The sequence below is a fragment of the Glossina fuscipes genome, unplaced genomic scaffold, assembly GCF_014805625.2.
Source record: "Glossina fuscipes isolate IAEA_lab_2018 unplaced genomic scaffold, Yale_Gfus_2 174, whole genome shotgun sequence".
NCBI classification, from domain to species: domain Eukaryota; kingdom Metazoa; phylum Arthropoda; class Insecta; order Diptera; family Glossinidae; genus Glossina; species Glossina fuscipes.
In genome coordinates, this window is record NW_023998517.1 from 846,166 (window position 1) to 869,404 (window position 23,239).

A 23,239-nucleotide genomic window follows, 5' to 3' on the forward strand; every position below is an offset into this window, starting at 1 on the left:
AGAGGTCTTTGAAAATGCGAGGAAAAAAAAAGAATATATTGAGATATAAGTAAAGGATTCCCGTATAAAATAATTCTAAAATTTCATTAAGTTCTTGCAGACGACAGAAGTAAACATTTCGTCAGGGGTGGTGAGTTGCTGAGAAACGATGTTTGCTTAAATGTGCCTTTTTCATATCTCTCTCTATCGGTTTCCATAATATTAACAACAAAAAATATTTCCAGAAACCAAGTTAGAAAAAACGCTTTATTTTACTTTTATTCTTTTATTACTTATGGTCTCGTAAACGCGTAGAATACAATTTCAAATTAACTTTTCTACGCTCAAATAATTTTTTAATACTTGTTTTTAATTTGACTCTTTTATTAGATTAATGAACACATTATTTAATATGTTCTTGCGTGACAACGTATATCAGTTTAGTTTTTTTTTTTTAATTTTTCCTTTTTTTTGCTCTTTTCATTTTTTGTTTTCATTTCATCATTAGAAGCTTAGGTTTGTTGCTTAATACTAAAAATATTTTTTACTTTAATAGAACTTAATTCAATTATGTGGGGCTTCGCGATTTAGTTATTCGGTGTGAGCACTGACCATGCCAGACTTTTGCGTAAAAACTTGAGTTCACCTGCGGATCGTAGAACGTAGATTGCTGCAGGTATTTGATAGCTTCATTTGCCAAACAGAAAGCATACCCTGGGTGATTGGGTGATCGTTACAAGGAAAAGAAAATCGATCAATCCGTCCGTTGCTAGGGTGTTCTGTGGAAAACATCCATCATAGCCGTACTTTGTTTTTGCATGATTACAAGGTATCAATTGGAATAGGTTTGAGAGAAATGAAGTAAATTTTCCAAAAGCGCTTGTAACCCATAAGTGATGTCGGGCTGTGGTAAACACGGCCATGTCCCGCAGTGAACGAGTTAAAGTTGCCTTCCGATTTTTTTTAATTAAAACCGTTTTTGTAATTTAAAACAGTCTAATATATCCATGGCGAACTTTTCTCTAATAATAAGAGAACTACAAATTTTCTTAGCTATGAAATTATGAATAATTTATTTTAAAAGTCAATTTATACTCTAATGTAAATCGTAATAAATATTTACTTAAAACATTTTTTAACAAAGCAATTAAAAGCTAAATATACCTTTTCTCGCTATTATGCACGCGGTATACGAATATGCAAACAATCATTTTTGTATGTTTTCACTATTATGCAGTTAATCGATTCGACAATTACGGCATTCATTTGTGTAGGTTGTTGCGCTATATCATTTACTTTAACAGATAGAAGCTTGCGTGTAGATGTGTGTCTTGTAAAGGTATTGCCTTGGATCGCGAGAGTTCCTTTTTAGCTGCGGGTGTTCAGAAAAAAGTTTTCATCCCATCTTATCGATATCATTGCTGCAAAATACACGAAACTCAAGTATTTACACTGATTTCTATGGCATATCTATCACTTACCTCAACGAACATTCTTAGGGAGTAAGATTTAGAAGAATCGCCTTTGACTCTGTAGGGCATCGGTCTTAAAATCATCTTGGAAGATTCGAATAAGAGAACAGAAGTAGGTCCTTACTATTCTCAAAAATCCTCACAAATTACCGCAGCTGAATTTTACGTTGGTCACTAGTTAAGATTCTAGGCCGAGTTAAGGTTCCTTGCTTGATGAAAGAAAAGGGCGTACAAAAAGTACAGATACACTAGAAGCTATTAAAACCAGACTTCGCTTTTATGTGAAATTTACATATAATTTTTAATCCCCAATGATTAACAAAATTTTCCATATGTTGAATAGTGAACTACACAAACCTCTCTAGAACCGAATTTGTCGTTTATAGCTCAAAACAAATTCGGATCTACAGGGTAGATGTAGGGCAAATCAAAAAAATTGAAAAAATATCAAAATTTTCCAAAAATACTACAACGGCCATCGACACGACATCACCTATTGCTTCCGAAGAGGCCTTGCATGCCAAGAATCCACATTACCTGACCACAGAAGGAACTATTATCCAAACTTCTCGAGCGGAAAACTGCCTAGTCGTTTAGTGCTTTTACTTGTAAAGTCTCGAGCCATAAAGTGTAAGATTGTTGCCTTACCTGGTCTTCACAATACCTCACTGTGAAGACAGACGTCGAGGCGAAGTTCAAGTTTGACCGTAAAACATCTCCAAGAACACAGGGATGGTGTGCTTAAAATTTTTACAAATAGTCTCTGAAAAGAAATAAATGAGAAAAACTTATAACCATTGCGAGGGTCGACTGAAATTTGCCTGTAAATGAAAAATATTATTAAGCCTGATGCGTTAGTTATAGGCAAATATTTAGCAGAATTATGGGCAGACCAGTCTGGTTTTGGTATCATGCAACACAACATTGCCTCATCTTGCATTGATATCTGCAGACTCTCACTGCGAATTCAATTCACTTCGTTGTATGATCATTTCCATCGTCTGACTTCTGGTTATCGTCAGAACTCCAAAGTCGCTCGGCGGACATTGTAGTGACACGGCGCTGAAGGGATAAAGTTGACAGTTCTTCTTCTTCTTCTGCGAATCTGGAAATGAACAACAAATGATTTACTGAGTTGGCTAAGAAAGGTTCAATACTAACACGAAATTCTTTGCTTGAACTTTAATAAAAATGGCGGTTGACTTGATTGTAGATGTACATATATGTGCGTGCAAGTCTTTGTTAGGATTCTGAAAACAAAAGAAAACCATAACCGTTTGGCTAAGCCCTGACCTGTTTAAATGAAAAGTTTGAACTGCCTTTTGATTGTAGAAAAAAAGGTAGACTTTGAGAGGAAAGAGATTTTAATTATATATCGGGTAAGAATTGATTGGCGTTGTAGTGAGCTTTTCTGTCGTTCTCTTTTTGTTTGCCTTTTTCTTTTTTTAGTGAAATAATTTAAATTTATTTACAAGTTACTATTGATGTTCTATTTAGATGGCGTGCAACACGTAAATATTAATTCATGTGTGCGCGCGAGACTGCCCAAGTGAAAACAAGAAAACATCCATCCATCCAGTCTTTTCATGTAGTGTATGAGAATAATGAAACAATCTAATCTATAAGAGCAACCTATGACAGAACCTCACCGAACTATGTTTATGCAAAACTTGTAATGTGAAAACTTTCTTTTATGATTTGCCGTTCGTACGCCTCGTATCCAGTCTTTGTTTGTTTGTGTTTTCATAGTACCAGGCATGTTGTTTGCAATCTGACAATACTCGCGTGTCCTTACTCTGGCGACGATATGTTGCTGTTTTCCGTAATAAGCCCTTGCTATGGCATCATTAGATATTCAAAGTTGTTGTTGTTCTTGTTGTTGTTGTTGTTGCAATGTTTTTATGTTTCTTATCGTATTGAAATACACGCACACACACTTGCATACAGACATATGTTTAAGAAGTGCTTGCATATGTGCAGGTGATGTTTTATTTTACGAAATCAATTTACTGGGAATTTAGGTTAAAGAAATTGTAACGCAAATAACACATGTTATGCGCTGAATATGAATATATATATATATATATATATATATATATATATATATTTATATTTTTTTTCCTTAAGGTAACAAGTAGAACTAAATTTATAGTTTATAGTTTGATTGTACGATAAAATTTAATCAAAATTCATATAACATTATACAATAAGTGACTATTATTGTTGAGATATATGAACGCTTGAAATAGAAACGATATCTTTCTATATGTTTATATAGAAAATGTGTTAGGTTCTCTTTCTCTCTCTCTCTCTATATATTAGTAATTTCTTCTCCTGGCATTGATTAGATAATGTGTAGCTCTTCTAATAATCGAAGCAGATAAAAAATCTATATAGAATTAAAAAAAAAACTTACTGAGACCCTTATGTTAGTACAACATACAAAATATTCCAAATTATCTCAATTTTTTTTTCAAGTTTATCTTTAAATGATTAGAATAAGTGATATCAAAAATGCAGATGTAACTATTTGTTATGCTTCCAATAGGGTGTAAAAAATCCAAAGTCTTTATGCGCACCAGAAATTTAGTGTTCGCTGGTATGCAAGTTTTCTCACACGGTTTGCATTGCTAGCAAACGCTCATGAGAGAACACATGAAGTATTAGGTATGTATCTGATAAGCGTATGATAGAGAGCTCTTGCGCTTGCAAAAGGTTTCGGATAGAACACTGAAACTTATCCCGCACATACCATGTGATAATCCGAATCAAAAAAGTGGTCGTTACGAGCATACGTCCGGTCGAATTTGCTAAACCAGTAAGAAAAGTTATGGAAGGTTAAAATTTTCACAGCCCTTTTACCGCCCATAAGTGATGTTAATCTGAAATGATACATAAAGATTTATCGAGTTATTCAAGAGTTCAATTCAAATATGGTTTCATTGCAGTCACTAACGTCCTCATAATTGCTAACAGATACGAAGAGATCTAGATACGCGCTTGAAACGGCGGATATTGCAAATGTCCTCTCCCATTATACTCTACGCCGATTGTACAAGGGTATAATAAGTTAGTGAGATAGACCCACATTTTGTTAAAGGAAAAAGTTTATTTATATAAATTTGTACGTATGTCTGTCAGTCTGTCTTGTTTATTCGTGTGCAACCTACAGGGTGCAATTTTCGAAATCTTCCGATGAAGTTTCTTTTCGACCACTCCGCCAATAAAGCCTTATTTTGAAAAATCATATTAAAGGACGTGCAAGAGGATATTTAATGGCGGGCCGCGGGCCACTACTTGTTTTATCTCTCATACTAAATTTCTGATAAGCGAAAAATATATTAATTTCGTCATTGCTTTTGAAAAGAAATATATGTGAGTCAGCCGTAAATTCGCGCACCCACCAGCCTACTTTTGAATTTTTTTTGAACTCACAAAAACTGACCTATGAAAGTGAAAGTTAACGAGTATATACTTAATGCTAATCCTTACTGTACTCCCTCTGCTCACAAGTAGGATGCGTGTCAAAAATATAGAATATTGGAAAAAAAGAGAGAACTTTGAAGTATTGCAGCCGAACACTTGCAAACTGTAGGACATATGTCCTATAATATAAATTATAGTCCAAATAATTAACAAAGCCAGATATCTGAGAGTCGAATATATATATTATATACATATATATATTTGTATTAAATATAACTATTACATATAAAATAAATTTGTCTCGATTAAAGGGCACGCCCCCAATTGATAAACAACTTCACAATTATTCCTCGAATTACATAAGCAAGATTTTGCCTTATGTTCATTTACTAGTTCGCTGACTATTGAAAGTAAGGCAAACTCGCGCTAGATCGCTTCGCAGTGTATAATAGAAACTTTTCGAAATATGCTCGGAATTTTTAATAACGCTCAGCTTGACATTACGTATAAATCACCACCTCTCCAGATGCACACATGTACGTACATATATACATTTACACACTCATGTATACATTCATAAAATTACTTGTTTTTATCAGTGAGCTGCGCAATAGCACACTGCTCCCAAAGAGCATATATACAAGCACAATATTTTTGAACTCTGATTTCCCTTGTTTCGTAGTTTTCGTTTTATTTTCACATTTTATTTGTTTTTTTCTTTTCCCAGTAACGCTACAGGGTTGAAATGTGTATCGTCACCAAGAGCCACCCCTGGGTATACGTATATATTTAGATATATACATATGTGTGTAGTTACTTACATCTGTGTATGGCTGCGTTACAGAGTCAAATAATAAAGTCACTGTATAATGGTAAGCATACGCACACACACACACACAACAGCAACAATAGCGACAAAGAATACAAAACACACTAAAATGGCACATGACTTTGGCAAAATTCACAGATAATAGAATGAAATGTGGAACAAATCATTATTAAAACTAGAACCAACCAAGCAAGCAAGCAAGCAAGCAAACAAGCCATCATGTTTCTCTCCTTCCGTTCTTTTCTCTCCTTTTTGCTCTCCTTTTCTTCTTTGCTTTATTTTCCATTTTATTTTAAAATTTCTTTTTTTTTTTTCTATGAATTTACTGCCCGCAGCAGGATGCTTCTATTCGTTCTTGAGGAAAATTTACTGACAGTTTAATCTGAAAATACTTATAGGGTCCGTTTAATTTTTCAATTTTTACTCTATTTTTAATCGCAAAACTGTAATAGAGGTTCTTTTCTCCTCCTAGGCTTAGTTGCCATTGATAAAAATTCAATAGCATTAAATGGCTTAGTGGGGTAACTTGAAATGACGGTCGCCTAGCTTTCACGTCTCCGCAAATACATTACTTTATATGTTGAGCATTCTCACAGCTCACCACACTGGCAGCATAGATTTTATAATGAATTGTTTCTACTTTGAAAATGGATTCAACTCATTATCCAGTTTTTAGATGCGGAAAAACAACAAAACATAGACCGGTACGGCCTATGGAGATCTGAATACTTTAGGCTGATTATGTGTTACGCGCCTATGAACACTTAGATGCATACTTGTATCTCTTGTGCCACTCTACCACTCTAGAGAGCTTATTAGCACTTGCGAAATGCTTTACTGCCAGTCACTGTGTAACGTTCATGAAAATACCATCAAGGCCGACTTCCGGAAAGATCGTACGCGTCAAGGAAGCGTTATGAGTTAATTTAAATCATTTCTTAGTGATTACATGTATAAGAGAAGAGAAAAAAAAAAAAGCAATCGGCTATCAAAGCAAAACGAACAAGTTTTCTTTCCGGCGGTAAAATGCATTTAGCTCACGTAAAATTGATTGAAGTGAAATCGTGAGTACATTGCATATTATAGATGGTAGTAGATTAGAATCATCTCTTTGGAGACTTTGCAGCATTCAGTGTGTCAAACAAGTTTATGAAAACGGAAAGATTTTTTTTCTGCTAGCAGAGAGTGGGCCAGTAAGCAATGAACAGAAGGAGTTATTACATTCTATCCACACAATACACATATACATTTATCTGCCATACTGATAAACTTCGTTTAGCTCTTGTCATCCTTTAGCAATGGATATTAGAACTAAAGAATGATAAAAATGAATTGATAATACATGGGTCCATAAGTCGTGGGATAAATTAAGAAAAAAAATAAATCTCTTTTGTTTTGCATCATGCAAGTCAACTTTCTTCACCGGCTTACTCTCCTTCAAGGGCCACTTTCCTTAGTATCCCTGGGTTTTTCTTTACAGAACGACTTGTCAAAACCTTGAAAATACAGTTCAGTTTCCGTCATAGCCCACTATGTGACTCAAATCTGACTGTTGGAGGAACAATTTCAACTTAAAGTCAAACAATTGTGCCATTGCAGCCATCGATTTGTAACATGGAACATCGCTTGGTGAACAATCACTTCTTTCTTCGTCAGTTGAGCCGATTTTTTTTTAACGGTTTCATCCGTTAATCAAACGAATCATCCTCCATTTTTCAAGGTAGTCGATGATAAACAGAATACAAAGCGTACTCTTCGCTTATCGAGAAAAACTTTCACAATTTTTTTTTTTAATACATTCTGCGGTATCCACCCCTTTTGGGCGTGCACTGCATTCAACGGCATCTATGCCTCATCATACGGCTTCATATGAAATCAGTGAAGCAACGACAGATTGTGGTTTTTTACAAGGGATGGACGGTTTCATATCCACGAAAAAACACACGAAGTGTGGATTTTTTCATTGGTTTAAAAGGAACAAAAACCTTTGTAATCCGTCAAGAAATGATCGACACTAGATGAAATTTTTAGGGTTTGATGCTTGACACCTTCCAAAATTATATGGAGTGATCTCCAAAGCTATTTTTTATGCATCCGTGCTGGGACTTACTGATCAATATCTTATATTGTAATGATGCGGAAGCAGGGATCATCGCTAAACTTTGTAATAAATATTTCGCGTAGTGAATATCGCGTAGTGATATATCTTAGCAGGCGCTTACCTCTAATTAAACCTTTGCTTAGTTTTAGTTTATTTGTTGCAGACGACTGCTCAGATTAAATATTAACTTCGGAGTTCTCGCTATCTAGTCTGTAAAAGTGCTTTAGATTATTTCTATCGAAAGTACAAGATCCTCTAAGCGGATTTACCCCCTCCGAAGGTTAAGAAACGTATTGCAGCGCTCCATTCTCTCTTTTGAACACCTATTGCAATTACAAAAGAGGGATCAAGTATACTTGAACGTGTTGGAATTGCTAAAAAGTTTGATGATATCAAGCTAAAGGGTCGTAGAACCCTACCTTTTCGCAACGGAAAGATATTAGGGGGCTCCCGCTTAAAGGTCTGTGAAAAGATAGGAAATTTATCAAATATTGAAAATAGTGCCCAGTGCAAGTTCAGTATATTATAATAAATATTGTACCCTTCTTCAGTGGTCGTACAAGAGGATATGAAGTGTTTGCGTATGTACGTAACGTTCAGAAAGACTTGAGATGCATCCCATTTTTATTATATCGACCGATTCACAATCAGTTTCTGAATTAAGCTTGTCTCTCCGTCTGCACCTCTTGTTTTTCTGCCACCTACAGGCCGCGAGTTTTGAGATATTTTGATAAAATTTTGCACACTGATGGGTTATGGCCCAAGAACGAACGCTGCTGAAAATTTTTCAGATCGGATTACTTTTTCAACCATTTCTCATAAAACGCCTTACTTTGAATAGTCATCATATATGAGTAGCTGTTGGGAGGTGTAGGGTATTTAATGGTGTGCCACTCAAGCGTGAAAGGAATTTATTTGTTTGTCAGTGTACCACTGAATTGCCGAGCTTCGATGCATCTATTTTATTGTATTGAATTGTTATCTGAAAGATGCATTGTATTAGACCACTGCCTTAGCTCGCCAGGCTTAGGATTCTTATGAATCCAAAGGTCTTTGTTTCGGAGCACAATAGTCCGTCTGGCGTTATGAAGTGTTCGCCAAATACCTCGTGTCTGATTTTGCAGATGGTCTCGCATCAATACAGGATACGATGGGATGTTTTCACTCGTCCATTGGCAAAATCTGTAAGAATCGGCAATAGAGATACCTATGTATTTCGCAAGATACCTGAGGGAATTATAACCTGAACGTTGTAAGTTTTTTGTACTTATGTCATTTATCATATCTTCTGTAAATAAATTTAGAAAGTGTGGTGTAAAAGGTTGCCGTACAGTTTAGATCACATGCTGCCCCGTATAAAAAGATCTATCGTTCTTATATATATATAAATATGTGTTTGCCGGTCTTGCAAAATCTCTCATAATTATATTTGTCTCTGTACTATAATCCAACTAATATCTACCTATTTAATACTTGTAATAATAATTGTGCGTTTATTTCTAATTATCATCTATTCTATGCATTTGCAATTATCACACGCCGTTAACTGCTGAGTTTATATGTATATATATACATATATATATAAAAAAGGCATTCTCTTAACTCATTCATTTAGTAGTTGGATTAACGTCTTAAAGGTATATTTATACCTTTAAGCAGATCAACAAACTTGTATCAAAGTTAATAAAACGCATCAAACAAAGGAAATTATTTCTAAAAAACGGCGGAAAAGTCATTAAATGCATACATTTATTATATAAAATTACTAACTTACTCTCGTCGCATAATGTTTGAGATTTAATGTGCTTGTGTGTGTTCGCTTATAGCGGCTTACTGAGGAGTGCACAGGTAGTAAAACTTTTCTACTTGCCTAACTGCAGGCAGCTGTAGAGTGTGTAGTGAAAGCGAATTATATTTCGTACTCTTTTACTCTTCAAGATAGAAATGAAGTCAAGTAACACATAGTCGTCACTCATCTATGTTGGTGGTTGTTTATTTGTCGTCCCCTTAAACGTGAAGGTAAAGTGTCCATGATTTCATGATAGACGGCATACATTTTCTGTGAAAAGAGAGAAAGCATACATTCTTCTTAGTATTCTTCTGTTCATTTAATAAAACAAGTCATAAAAATATTAGAGCGAATTTTGAATACCCATCACTTTGAAATATTTTTCTCTTAATTGCCGATGATTGCTCGTAATTAGATTCAGTTTCACTTTAACAATTAATTAATTCGTATAGAGTGGGCGTGTAATCTACACATTTTTCTATTCTTCTTTAAAAAGTTCAAAAAGCGAATAAGGTGAGACGGACGGATAGACACTAGACTAAATCATCGTTAAACATACTTCATGCAAGCTGCGAAATATTTTGTTTAAGTGCTACCAAGCGAATGGTGTAAATATACATTTACTCTGTTAGTGTATATAAAAATTGATTACAGTATTTAACGCTGGTTAAGCATTTGATGAGAAACCTAACGGTGCACTTAATTAGAATACAATGCAGCTTTAAAAGCAAAGTTCATGTTGTGTTACTTGCATTGATAATAATGTAAGAAAACAAGTTAACAACTTAAATCGTTAGACGTAGTGGACTTGCTTAGCCCCTCCACTCTTGGGCGCATAATACTGGTGAGGGTAGAACATTAATAGAAATTTTTAAGTATGGAAATCTCGGACGAATGTAGTGCAAAGCGAAAAGTTGAAAAAAAAGAAGGGAAGAGAGAGAAATGTGATTAACAAATGACATACAATGGAGAAAAAAATCTTTCCGGCAACAGTAGTGTTCCAGTGGAACACTACTCCCACGCCCTCAGTTCATATCTATATATTTTATTTAGCACAAGTATGCTTTAAAAGTTTATACTTATTCACTTCTTCAGAACAAGTTTTGATTAAGTGAAAGGCATTCGGTATGCAGCGAGTCTTAATGATTCACTTAAGCGCTTAAGAATTTTTCCTTCACCTCTGATCTTCACACAATGCTGAGTTTGAGAATGAATTGGAGGCATTCGAACTCCTACTTGATTACCATTTCCCATTTCGTGTAGGTAAAGTATTTTAGGTGTCGACAAACGACCATTTTTGCGATGTAGTCTACTTTGGCCTCAAACGCGATTCTTTGAAAACTGAACTATTCTTTTGTATGCTAACATAGCTGTGCTTAGGCGTGCAATTTATCTTTAAGAAGCAATAAGTCTGTGAATGAGTTCGTGCTGTGTACCCGTAAGTGGGCAAAGAAATGTAAAATCACTAAATTACCAAAATATAAGAATTATTTATATCTTTTTCATTCCGAAGGTTAATTTAAATAATTTTTCTTTTACAAACAAATAGGCGGGAAAAGGCAATAAAATTAATGTACATCTAGCAAAACATTCACCTTTTATGAACGATCCAAGACAACAAAAAAAGAGCGCATCTCTCATTCTTCCCTAATGCGGTGTCTCAGTGTAAACAACGACAATGGTAAAAATTGCACAAATTTTACTCGAAATTATTCGAATTGTAGCGAGTCGTCTGATAACGTGTTGCATGCGTAGCAATTTTCATAAGAACATGAGTTCGAAATTTTACGGAATCGAATTTAACGGAAAGTTAGTCGCGAAAACTAACATTAAATGAATTGAAAAATCCGAGCCATCGTGAATGGCAGATATTTTAACGGCGAAAAAAAAAACTTGAATTAACAAATCGTCAATTAATTAGTGTTGCATGATAACGTGGGCGAATTTACTTACGACAATTACGGTCCTTGGTTGCCGGATAAAGTGGAAATCGTATATAATTGAGAAAAAAGGCTTTAAAATAGTTCTTTGTCCAATGCTGTTTGGGTTTGCAAAATAAAATATATAAATTTTTCCCCTGCAACCTAGACATGTCACACTTCTCTAGCAGTTACGGGAACTTAAAAGTAGCTGAGCATGATTTGGCCGCCTGTTAAATAAGCGGAAAGTCTTCATGCCATTCAATTGGTCTGCAAGAGTTTAGCTTTGAAGCATTTAAGCTTAAACTGAACTCTAAGCAAAATTTTTGCTCCTAATTTAAAAGAAAGCGTCAAAAGTTTTAGATTTTTCCATACACATAAATGTAGGTCGATCTACGACCCATTTAGTTGGGAGCACTGGGACGGAAAGATTTTATAAGCGATTTAGAGCAACTAAGCATAAACTAACTAAAGCCTCTTAAACATGGACCTAAATAGCATTAGGTGACGTTTGTCTTACAGGATTGTTTTGTGGACAAATTACTTTCGCTACTCTGTGGTACAGTTAATTAAAAGTGTTTTGTCAGTCCCAGTGTTTGTATAAGTGCCATTTTTATACCGTACGCCATATGTGGTACTGGGTATATTAAGTTTGTGCGGACGTATGAAGGAGGGCGCGAGATAGATCTAGTTTTTATTATACAGAAAGTGATTCTAAGCTTGTCTGTCCATCGGTACGTCTAATGTTCATCCATGTATTTTTTTTTTTTTTTGTTCGACGTAAAGATCACAGTTTTTGAGATGTGTTGATGAAGCTATGTACACTGAACTGTTTTGGACCAAGGAGAAATGCTATTGAAAATGGTTTGGAACAGACCATTTTTTCAACCACTTCCCTTACTAAATAACTAACAGAATTAGGCGAAAAATATCTCTCAGTAATGGTATTCAGGCGTTCTAAATTAGTGTGAAAAATTAGGTTGGAAGGGCGTAATTTTCTGTACCCTACAAGTCTGCCTACGACAACTGAATCTTTATATGGTAAAAACACCTTATTTTCAATATTTTTTGATGAAAATTTGTGCATAATAATAGTTTGACATTAATAATAATCCTACCGAATTTGGACAACATAGATCTATTTTCTGGATTTCTCCTCATAAAAAAATCTTAATAAAAAGTAAGCCCACACGATGAAAATTGGTTCGTAGAAGGAATTTTATATAAAATTTGGATCAAATAGGTTTTTTACTTAGACCCAACCATATAAAAGCGCTCTCACAAAAAGCAATGGCGAAAACGTCTGTCTTGTAATTTGGAAGCAAAATGGAAGCAAGTGGATATTATTTAAATCTTTGACAAGTAAATTGCGTTTGTTAAATTTGGATCCCGTTAGTTGATGCTTTCGGTGTCCTCCAGTGCGGGTACGCCGATGGAAATTATGCCTTTACATAAAAACAATGTATTATCACGAAAATGAATTAATGGGAAATGTCTGTATTAAGCGAAGCGATATGGGGCATTTCATCGCCCCTTGACGGCCTTGCCTTGCTTGTTACAAACAAGAGAATAATTGGCACACATTCAGTCCGATTCAATGAATTCTTGAATTATTGAGCTGAGCTGAGCTGGAAGAAATTCCAAAAATATTCAATTGTTAAGAGTTGCTTTAATGTATTTTGTCGCATTTTTATAGCAAAAATATTCACAGTTCGCTCCACTGTCCGATCATAATCAAATCTACCGAAAAATATATACAATTGTATGCTTGTAGTGTATCTTAATATACAGGTAAGGCCACTTTCAAGGTTTCTTTCAAGTCTGCTTTTTTACGCGAACCAATAGCCAAAGAAACAATTCCAAATACATGGAATACTCGTATACGTAGTATACGTAGTGTGTAAAGTAGAGAGTAAGCGGAGTTTCATCATTATTATTATATGCCTTGTTTTTTTTTTTTTTTTTTTTCTTTTTATTTTATTTAAATTAATTAAGTTGTTTTTTTTTTTTTTTTGTGGTAACGGTCGAAATTCTTGCCCTTATATATATATATATGTATATATGTGGGTCTTTCAAGTCATTTGTTCTTGTCATTTCATTTTCGGTAAATTGTTTGTTTATTGTTTATTTAAAATGAAGACAAACATTACAATACAATACGCAACAAGCGAACGCATAAGGAAAAGTCTTGGCGGGAATTTAGAAAAAATGCGTTTCGCGCAGCGGCCAGTGACTTTGCGTGCGCAACATTCTTGTTTTCTGCTTGCTTGTTTCAGTTTCTTTCTTTTCTTGTCGCGCATGCTTACGTTGTTGCAGGCTTTGATACTGTTATGATATCATTCCACACTAGATGATTGCTACACAACTTTCACATGCATAAATAATTGCAAAGAGCATTCAATGGCCTAACGAGGAGAGCTTTGCTCTATCCTCACTTCACTGAACTTAGCTTAAGTTTTTTTTTTTTTCTTTTTTTCAAATCTATTTTACGGTTTTTTGTTTATTTACTCATCCGCAGGCAGGTGAAGTTGACTTGAATTAGGTGTTCTTTTTTTGCCCTCACACATACGCATATTTTAAAACGCGCCACGTGTTAAAGTTAATGTGAGCAAAACTACACTTTTACCAAAAACTTAATGCACGAATTCCATTGTTTTTTGTAACGTGATGACGTCTCACGATCAAAAATTTCAATTAGGTGAGTTGAAGAATACATTTCTTAAGTAACCACCTAAGGGCTAAAAAATGATGGTTATCTTTCAGAGCAGATGCCTTAAATTTATGTTAAGCTTACTAAGTCTTGCTTAAGCTTACTGTATATGCATATATGTGCCTGCATATTTTGGGTCTTCATTTGGTAGTGTAAAAGCGATAGCCATGCGTTTTGGAAGTTTCTTCCATTTATTTGAAACCTCAGCAAGAAGCAGTGCACATCAAATGACAAAAGAAAATTTCATAATATTAAGCGCTTGGAAGGCAATCATTTATATTAAATTATTTGCCGGCTTACACTCATTACCTTATCTTGTGGGCCTTTTGATTTTATGAGTTCTTCATTATCATATCCCTCACCAGCTTTTGAAATTCTTTCGCTCTCGAAAATTAATGTGAAAAGTTAAGGGTTGTCATAACAAGCTTCTTCTTCGGTAACCAGTGACCACGTTAAAGAGTAAGGAAAGTAGACATAAAAATGGCCGTCAATGGTTAAAAAGCTCTGCAAACGAGATATTCCTGCATTTGGTTAAAAAATTGAGCGGATTTGTCTACAACTTCAACACTAGGATCCTACTGCTTGATCTTGAACTACAAATAAGAAGCTACACTGCTAAATTTCACATTTTAAAGCAGTGGACATCCAAGATGAGTGCGACATTATCTTATTTGTTACATTCAAAACTTTAAAAAGAAGTGTGCCTACTTGCCCTAGTATATGCATTTTACCTATGATTTCCCTAAGTGATCGATCCGCTTCTATTCACTTCTTGATTTTTCCTCACGAGAAGCCGAGCAGGTAAGATTCGCGAATTCGCGTCTGTTACGTTGGCGAGTTCAAACTTTAGTACTCAGCCGGTAATTGATCAGGCTAAGACCCACTAGACTATGGCTATCTACCGCCACTTCTTTCCGATCAGTTATCGTATTACACGAATTGGGAACATCCCCTAGAGTGATTAGTCGCATTAAAAAAATCAATTTATAGGGTGAACTGTAATTAGTTTGGTTTTTCGACTTGTAAGCTAGAGTTTGGTTAATAACTTCCCCACATAATATTGGTCAAGGCGCAGTTTTACAGTTTCGCTCTTTAGAAGACCGTTTTATGAAATCTACATAAGATAATTATTGTGGATTTTCGTAACTTTTGATACAACTTATCTAGATCACTAAGATTATAATAACAACAAGAAAAAGGTGGATATCGTTTTCATAGTCACAAACCGATTTACATCTGTTTCAGGCGGGAAGCAAAGAGAATCATATAAATATTCTACAGCGTCGTTACAAAAGATAACGAGCTTAGTTTCCATTAGGAGAAAAAAATATTTTATGATATGTTTAATATATGTATATGTGGGTCGTTGTGTATGAAAACTTCTTATCACACCACTTACGAAATATTTACCCCAACTCTTGAGGAATTTTTATACAAAACGAGTTTTATTTTATGTATGTAGGAGCATTTTTTAATAGGCTACACGTTATGTGTAATAAATTTTTCACTATTCAGGATCTACACACACATCAAAAGTATTTCTTTCCGATATCCTTCATGCATTACTTCGCTATCAATTGCTTATTCCTTTGTCTACACCTGTATGCAATTTTGCGTGTTAATGTTTGTGCTCTTGCTTCTTATTTGTTTCTTCTTTTTTGTTTTTTTTTTTGTAGATTCTTATCATTTTTATACAATCAATGAACCAACATATGCGCGTTTGTTGCTACGAAAAGTAATGATAATCATGCGAGATAGTGAAGCGAAGTTTTCGATTCGTCTTATAGTCTTTCGAATGGGTGAAAGGTTTCCGTTGTTTGTACTCGTACTACAAAACGGAGATATGTTACTTTTGTTATTCATTTTGTAGATGTGAGATATAATATGTCAACCAAATTTTATTTATGCCATTGACCTTTACATATACTGAAGCATGTAATTCTTCTTTTTCTTGACTTCTTAAATTTTTTTTTTTTATCGTACAGCACATTGTTCCTAAGTTCGAAAACCCTAAAAATTGAAGCTTAACAAATTTCTTTCTGGATTCACTCCAAGGAACCAAGTACTTAAATCGATGTAATAACATTCCACCGAGGGGCCGCCAAAAGCTATTACATTATTGATTTCAAGCTTGCAGTGACTGTTTGATAGATCTTTGAGCTTTTCAAAGAATAGGCTTCCAAGTCGTAATAATGTTAGTAAGCAAGTGAAGACAGTGTAGAATGCCACGTTGCTCCATTAAATACCTCACACTAAGCTATTGCTGTTCGTATAATGACGTTCGGCGTTATACAAGAAGCTGGCCTGATTCGTATCAGTTTCAACAGGGCCCATCAGCGTACCAAATTTCATCAAAAAAATCCCAAAAATTGTGACAGGACAGAAGGACAGACAAGCTTAAATTGATTCAGAAAGTGACTGTGAATCGTGGATATAATGAAAGTTTGATCTACCTCAGGTCCTTCTGAGTGTTGCATTTGTTCACCTAAATTTAACATATCCCACAAGTAGTACAGGGTATGAAAAACGCAAACATTTCGATCTCACTCGAGAGAAAGTATGGCATTTGAATTATACAAAAGATCAATGACACGTTCTACTTAAAAATATCCATAAATTAAGAAAATTACTCTGCATGCGCATTACTGTAAGCGCTTGAAATTGATTATGTAAATTAAAAGTAATTTAAATTAGTGTCATATGCATTTATAATAACTATGATTATCATTTCGTTGATTTCGTTTGTTTCAAAATGTTAAGATTAACCTCATTATGACTGAAGCAAAGTACGCTTTGTTATTTTGGTTGTAACGCTAATGAATCTCAATACATTACAGGTACGTATGAATATTTCTCATTAATCAACATCATATAATCTAAACGACGTACAAATTGACGTATAAAACTTCATAGAACTATAACTTCATACCTTTTGCTAACCAAACTGAGATAACAGTAAGTTTATTACATTTTTATGACCACATTTTTCCATTAGAAATAGACGAAGGTATACTAATTTTATCATTCTCTTTGCAACATTCTAAAATGCTCTTAAGAGTATCTAAGCGTTCGATACGCGTAAGATTTTGTAGCGACGACCGTGGGGACCGTAGAAAAGCGAAAAAGTCAAAAAAGTCGCTTTTAACAAAATAAAGTGCGACGGCAAGAAAACAGGTACTTACCTATCGTTGTGAAATTTTCTACGCTATTCGATTGTCGGTAGACTGAAAATTTGTTAATTCGTTCGTGTATATCGTATATCGTAATATCCATGACATTTTGTAATAAGTAAACCTTGGTAGCTCTCTACGATACGAGTTCATAAACTATTGTGTGTGTATAAGCGATTTTTGTGGGCATTCGATTTAATTACGGACAGAATTTACATCAGTCCATGCGGATTTTCCCATGTAGCGGAGTAGGGATTAAGGAACGATTTAGGATTGATCTTGAAACCTCAAAACAAAAGAACTTTTGGTCTGCAAAGGGGGCAATTGTGAATGGTTTACTAATGACTAACAAACTCTTGAGTCGATTTCGTCTAATTTTGTTTTCAAATCTCAAACTAGTTTTACAAGCATGATAAGGAGCAATTAGAATTCAAATTTTTGCTTTTTCATATAAAATTCGAAGAGAGCTTAAGTCATTTCAGTAGACAGGCATAGGCATCTAAGCAAGCAAGACCGCAATTCATGGTGGTTAAGATTGCATCCATATTTCGGAGACTGCGAAGGGCTTGTCTAACCCCTGTAGAGTAAATAAAAGCTTACCTTTTTTATATACATTTCAAATGCTGGGTGTGCGGGATTCGTTTCATAATAAATAAAACTTTTTTACTCGTTTAGATGTATTATCTTTATACCCAGCACTGTAGGATGGGGTCACACTCACACCCTCACAGACCCTATAAAGTATATATATTCTTTGATCAGCGAGAAATTCTAAATTGATTTAGCCATGTCTGTCCGTCTGTCCGTCTGTTTATTGTTGTCACTCTCCTGGTCGTAAAAATGAAGATATCGACTTCAAATTTGGTAGAAGCATTGCAAGTTTTTGCTCGCAGGTTGGTGTTGAAAATGGGCTAAATTGCCCGGAGCAGAAGACCGCAATGGAGCATAAACTGAAAGCAACTCCGTTTTTCTTAACAAAAATTTCTGGATTTTTTCTCGTTACTCGGAAATTATTAATGTTAGAAGGCTGGAATTTTCCACATTCACTTTGCGAAACACTCTACTTTTTACGTTGAAAAATGGAAGCAATCGCCCATGCCCACACCAAGTTGCAACTAATTAAATTTTCCTTTTTTTCACTTTTTTGAAATTTTATGCTTATTTATCCATAAGGCAAACAATAGAGAATGTTTAAAATTATTTTGTGTGCTCCTCAAATGAAGATATATTTTACCTGCCGAGAAATGGGTTATTTCTAAAACGAATGTCGTAGACGCCGCGATTAATTTTTTCTTAATCATCCCAGCGATATGGGTATCAAATAAAAGGACTGGGAGAGTGGAATGCGAAAAACATAGTCGTGGGTATGTGAGATTCGGCCTCCGCCGAATATAAATTTTTTATTTGTTTTGCTCATACTTCCATGACAATTAGTTGTAAAGCGAGAAATTTGCATCCTTTGCTTAACAATAATAAATGAGAAAATATTCGCATAATATATAAGAATAAACTATAAGTTTTAAGTTCTTGTGAAGGTTCTCTTATTCATAAAAAAATTATTTCGCTGGACGTCCGCTCTTTTAAACTAATAATAAATTGACTAACGTTTCTTTACAAACTGGCGTCAAAAAGAGCGCACAAAGTTTGTTAGAAACATAGTTAAAATATAGTCGCACGCAATGAATTGAATGAATTACGTCTTCTCTTAATATAATTTCTACGATATATATTAATCATAATAACTTAACAGTAAATCAAGATTAATTACTTTTGATTCCGTCTAAAAAGTAGTTTTTTTTTTATTTTAATTTCATGCAATGCACTGAAATATTCTTGCGACAAAGACCTTCATTGTGGCCCCTTTGTCTCCTCTAACTCATTTTTAATCAATTTATATGTTTTTCATTCACGAATTCTTTCTTTCCATTCCTTAGCCGACCTATTTACCAATGTTGCAAAGCGAGCTATGTTTTTGAATGAACAAAATTTTGTTATTTATGATCGAACGTTGAACTCTTCATAAAGTTAATAAACTTTTGAAGAAAGACTTTTGGTGTGGGAAAGCTCTTTGTTATGCCCGGAAGGAAGCTCCGGATGCTCCCGTAAAGTATATTTACCCTGGATCATCATCGATCGATTTAAGCATGTCCATCTGTCCGTCTATTGCAAACATTCTTCTGGCCGCAAAAATGAACCGATCGCCAAACTGAGCAGATATGGAAATTCTTGCTCGACGGTTAGTATTGACTATGAGTCACTTTGTATGTTCTTTGCTTGTTACTTATAAAGTGCACAACATGCACGATATGAACTTCCACTTTTATTCTAAAAATAAAAAAAATCAGCCATGCCCACCCAATGTTATAGGGGATGAAAATTTAGTTGTTTTTTTTTTTTTTAGGCTAACGGTGATGGATATAAGAGATTCGGTCAAGAGCGATATAATGTTTTTGCTCGTTTTCTTTTAAATCCGTCTGAGTAGGTGACTAAGTACGAACGGGGACTAAAGCGTCGGTATTCGAGGTAATCAAATCTGAGGTTCAGTAGAATTGTCTTTAGTCGTAGTTATAGTGAGTGGTCAGTGGGCGAAGGCGTAACACCGATTGGGCAGGCAACCACTAAGCGGCCTCCACCACGCCCAACTTCTTTCCTCTCTTCTAACTGACCGTCACCGTATTAAAAATAGCGGCATCCCCTAAATGATAGGTTAAGTAAAAAAAAAAAGAAAATGCAGAGGTAAATTGGAGTTCCACCTAATAATAAGCGAAACCAACCGACAATAGTAAAAATATTAACAACAAGTCCCTCGATTCGGGGAGTATGATTTTTAAGTTGCCAGAAAGAGCTGAATGGCCAGCCTTCATAACAAATAATAAAGATATTTTAAGGCAGCTTATCTAGTTCTTCAACCTATACCTATAAAGAACCCTCTTTTCTTTACTGGAATAATGATTCTACGTCGAATATATATATATATAAGGTTTCTTCACCAAGCCATCATTTTTTTTATGACATATATAGCGCATTGGCTCTATATGTAAGGGCTCGGCGATGCTGAGAAAAGATCGTAGGTAGGGAAGTAGGAAGAAGTTGAGTTTATTTAAAATCAAGTAGAGTGAGAAATGTCTCTAAGGTTTAAAATTTTAGAGCTTCTTCACCTATTCTTATTCAATAAACAGTGAGGTCCCTTGAAACACAATTCAACCTTAAGTGTGTGTCTTAATACAATTTAAAAGCGTAAAAAAGTAAAAAATTCTTAATTGCGTATTTTCTCTTTTCATATTAAGGTTTTAATGCCGTGCCTTTGGCAGTATCGTGACAATACGAAAAATCGCCTGCATATTTGCATATCGCACACATACACATAATCCACTCTATAAATTTACATTTTTTAGGCAATAAATTTGGAAAAAAACTTTAATATTTAAAATGTACGTAACTGTAGGCGTTGTGTGTGCAGGTGTATGTGTGTATATGTGTTTATGTGTATATATTTGGAAAATTTCAGCTATGCAAGCAGCAGACCCCTTTAACTGGGTGCGGTTCTAAAAGGAAATGAAAGTTATGAAAATTTGTTCTTGCTATATGTACATACATATACATATATATATATATATATATATATATACAGTAAAGAGGTGGTTGTTGTAAGAGCGTATAGCTAAAGGCCGCTTTTTCGAATGCACATTACACTAGATTTGGTTAATAAGAAATAATTTTAAATTATATTCATTTCATTAAAAGCAAATACTGCAGCTATGTCGGTTGCCTACGTATTAACAAACACATAAACGCATTGATCGGTGCATTGACGACTTGCATCGAATTAAAGGAGAACAAAGAATTGTGTTACACTTGCATGCATATATATAAAATCTGTACAGATTTGGTATCATTTTCATTTTATTGAAAGAACGACCTTAAACACAAACACACGCATGCAGTTGCAAATGGAACAATAAAGGAAAAAAGCAAATAAAAAAAAAAAAATAAATTTCATTTGATGAGACGCCATATTTTTATGTTACTTGTGAATACAAAAGCTATGCACACATGCACATTTACGGCCAGTAAATGCGTGAACATTACTAGAGAGGGTTGTATTTTTTTATTTTTTTTTATTTTCTTTATTTGAAAAGCCTAAATATAATTTCCTTCAGCTTTATAGCGTAGTGCTGATATACATATAGGCTAGTGCATTGCTCATATATATATATATATATGTATGTGTATATATATATATATGTATATAAATATTCAATTCAAATATGAAAAGGTATATACTGGCTGGCGTTGGAAATTAAATTTTCATTTCTTTTAAGAAAATAATCAAATTTTCTTTAGTTTGCTTCCATTTTATGACAATGTTATGAGACATCTCAGTAATCAGTATTTGCGTTTATTGAAAAAATTGTTACAAACTTTTAATGGGATATCCTTTTCCGCACTTATAAAAAAAGACAAACATACACACAACTACATGTACGCAAATTTGATTGTCTATGTATTAGTGTATTTTAGACCCCTTGGCAAGGTTACCAATTTTTATATATATTTGTGTAAAAAGAGAAGCAGAAAAGTTCAAAATTCAATTGATTATAATCGAATAATTAAAGTCTAGTCTAGTCTTCATATCTGCACATTTTCTAAACTCAGTATTTTGTGGAGTTTCAGTTGAAATTTTAAAGAATAATTTTATTATACACAGTTGAAAAAGTCAGATTAAGAAGAGGGATGATTGTAGCGGTATACGACATCTGCGATATAATATGTGTGACAGCTTCAGGAGGACAGCTTTACTCCCATTTCGCTCGCTTTTCATTCCTTTTAAAGTAAAGAATGTACAAAATAAATCTTTCCAGCATTGGTTATGTTCCGATATCAGTGCATGTGGTTGCGAATTGATTCAAAAGTATTTCTGATATTCTCATGGTTTCTAATGGACGGCTTTTTAACTTAACGTATTAACGATATTCGATTTGCTTTACCTTCACTCATAAGAATACGATCCATTAGATATCTGGTAACCCTAGTCGTCAAGTCTGTTTTTTTTTTTTTTTTTTTTTGTTATTGATGTGCATTATATGAAACGAGTGCAGACGATAGCTAAAAACGAAATAGCTATAAAATTTAGTCGTTGCCGTTCAAGCAGCACTCGCTAGGCCACGTTACCAGAGCATTACAGCAAATTTTAGGTCCTTTTATGAAATCATGTTAAAAAACAGGGATCGCACATGCGCAGTTAAGAACGCACGTTAAAAACACCAAAAAGTATTTTAGTCACTTTCATATGACTATACACATACACAAAAACACACAAGTTTAATCAAATTATCAAAAATTTTCTTACCACTTAAGCCTATAGAAGTCAACCCGTCATTCTCTATGCTATTGCTTTAAGCGGCTTTCCCTGGAACTTTTCATTGATTTTTTTTTAATTTTTTTTTTTATATTTTACTGCGGCATTTGAAACAGCGACACTACAATATTAAGCCTAAAGTAAGTTTGCTATTGTTAATCTAAATTAATTTCTTAAATTTAAAAAATGATTTTCACAAATTGATATACAAACGTGATATTCAATTTTAATTATTATAAATTTTTCTTTCCTGTTTTTTTTTTTTTTTTTTTTTTTTTTTTTTTTAAAAATACAATTTTTCTTATTTGTTTGTTTTGTAGCGTCGGTGAATGCGATATTTTCCGGTTGTGAATCGTGTCCTATACATTGATGATTCTAATACAACTGCATTTAATACTTAAGCTGTTATTTTCAGTTACTTGCTTGCTCAACGACAAATACGAAACTGACATATTTTAATACGCTTGATGCGCTCAGCACTCATG

At 34.2% G+C, this 23,239-nt stretch overlaps 1 long non-coding RNA gene across 2 annotated transcripts; it reads right to left on the minus strand.

The window, feature by feature from the left end:
* Window positions 1-2,006: 2,006 nt before the first annotated feature.
* Window positions 2,007-22,959, minus strand: LOC119641757. Of its 2 annotated transcripts, XR_005247884.1 has the most exons (4): window positions 22,746-22,959; window positions 9,582-9,866; window positions 4,204-4,333; window positions 2,007-2,556 (listed from the first exon to the last, which is right to left on the minus strand). It is a non-coding gene; the product is annotated as an uncharacterized LOC119641757 (long non-coding RNA). The 2 variants fall into 2 exon arrangements; XR_005247883.1 differs by lacking the exon at window positions 2,007-2,556 and having other exon boundaries at window positions 3,553-4,333.
* Window positions 22,960-23,239: the final 280 nt, after the last annotated feature.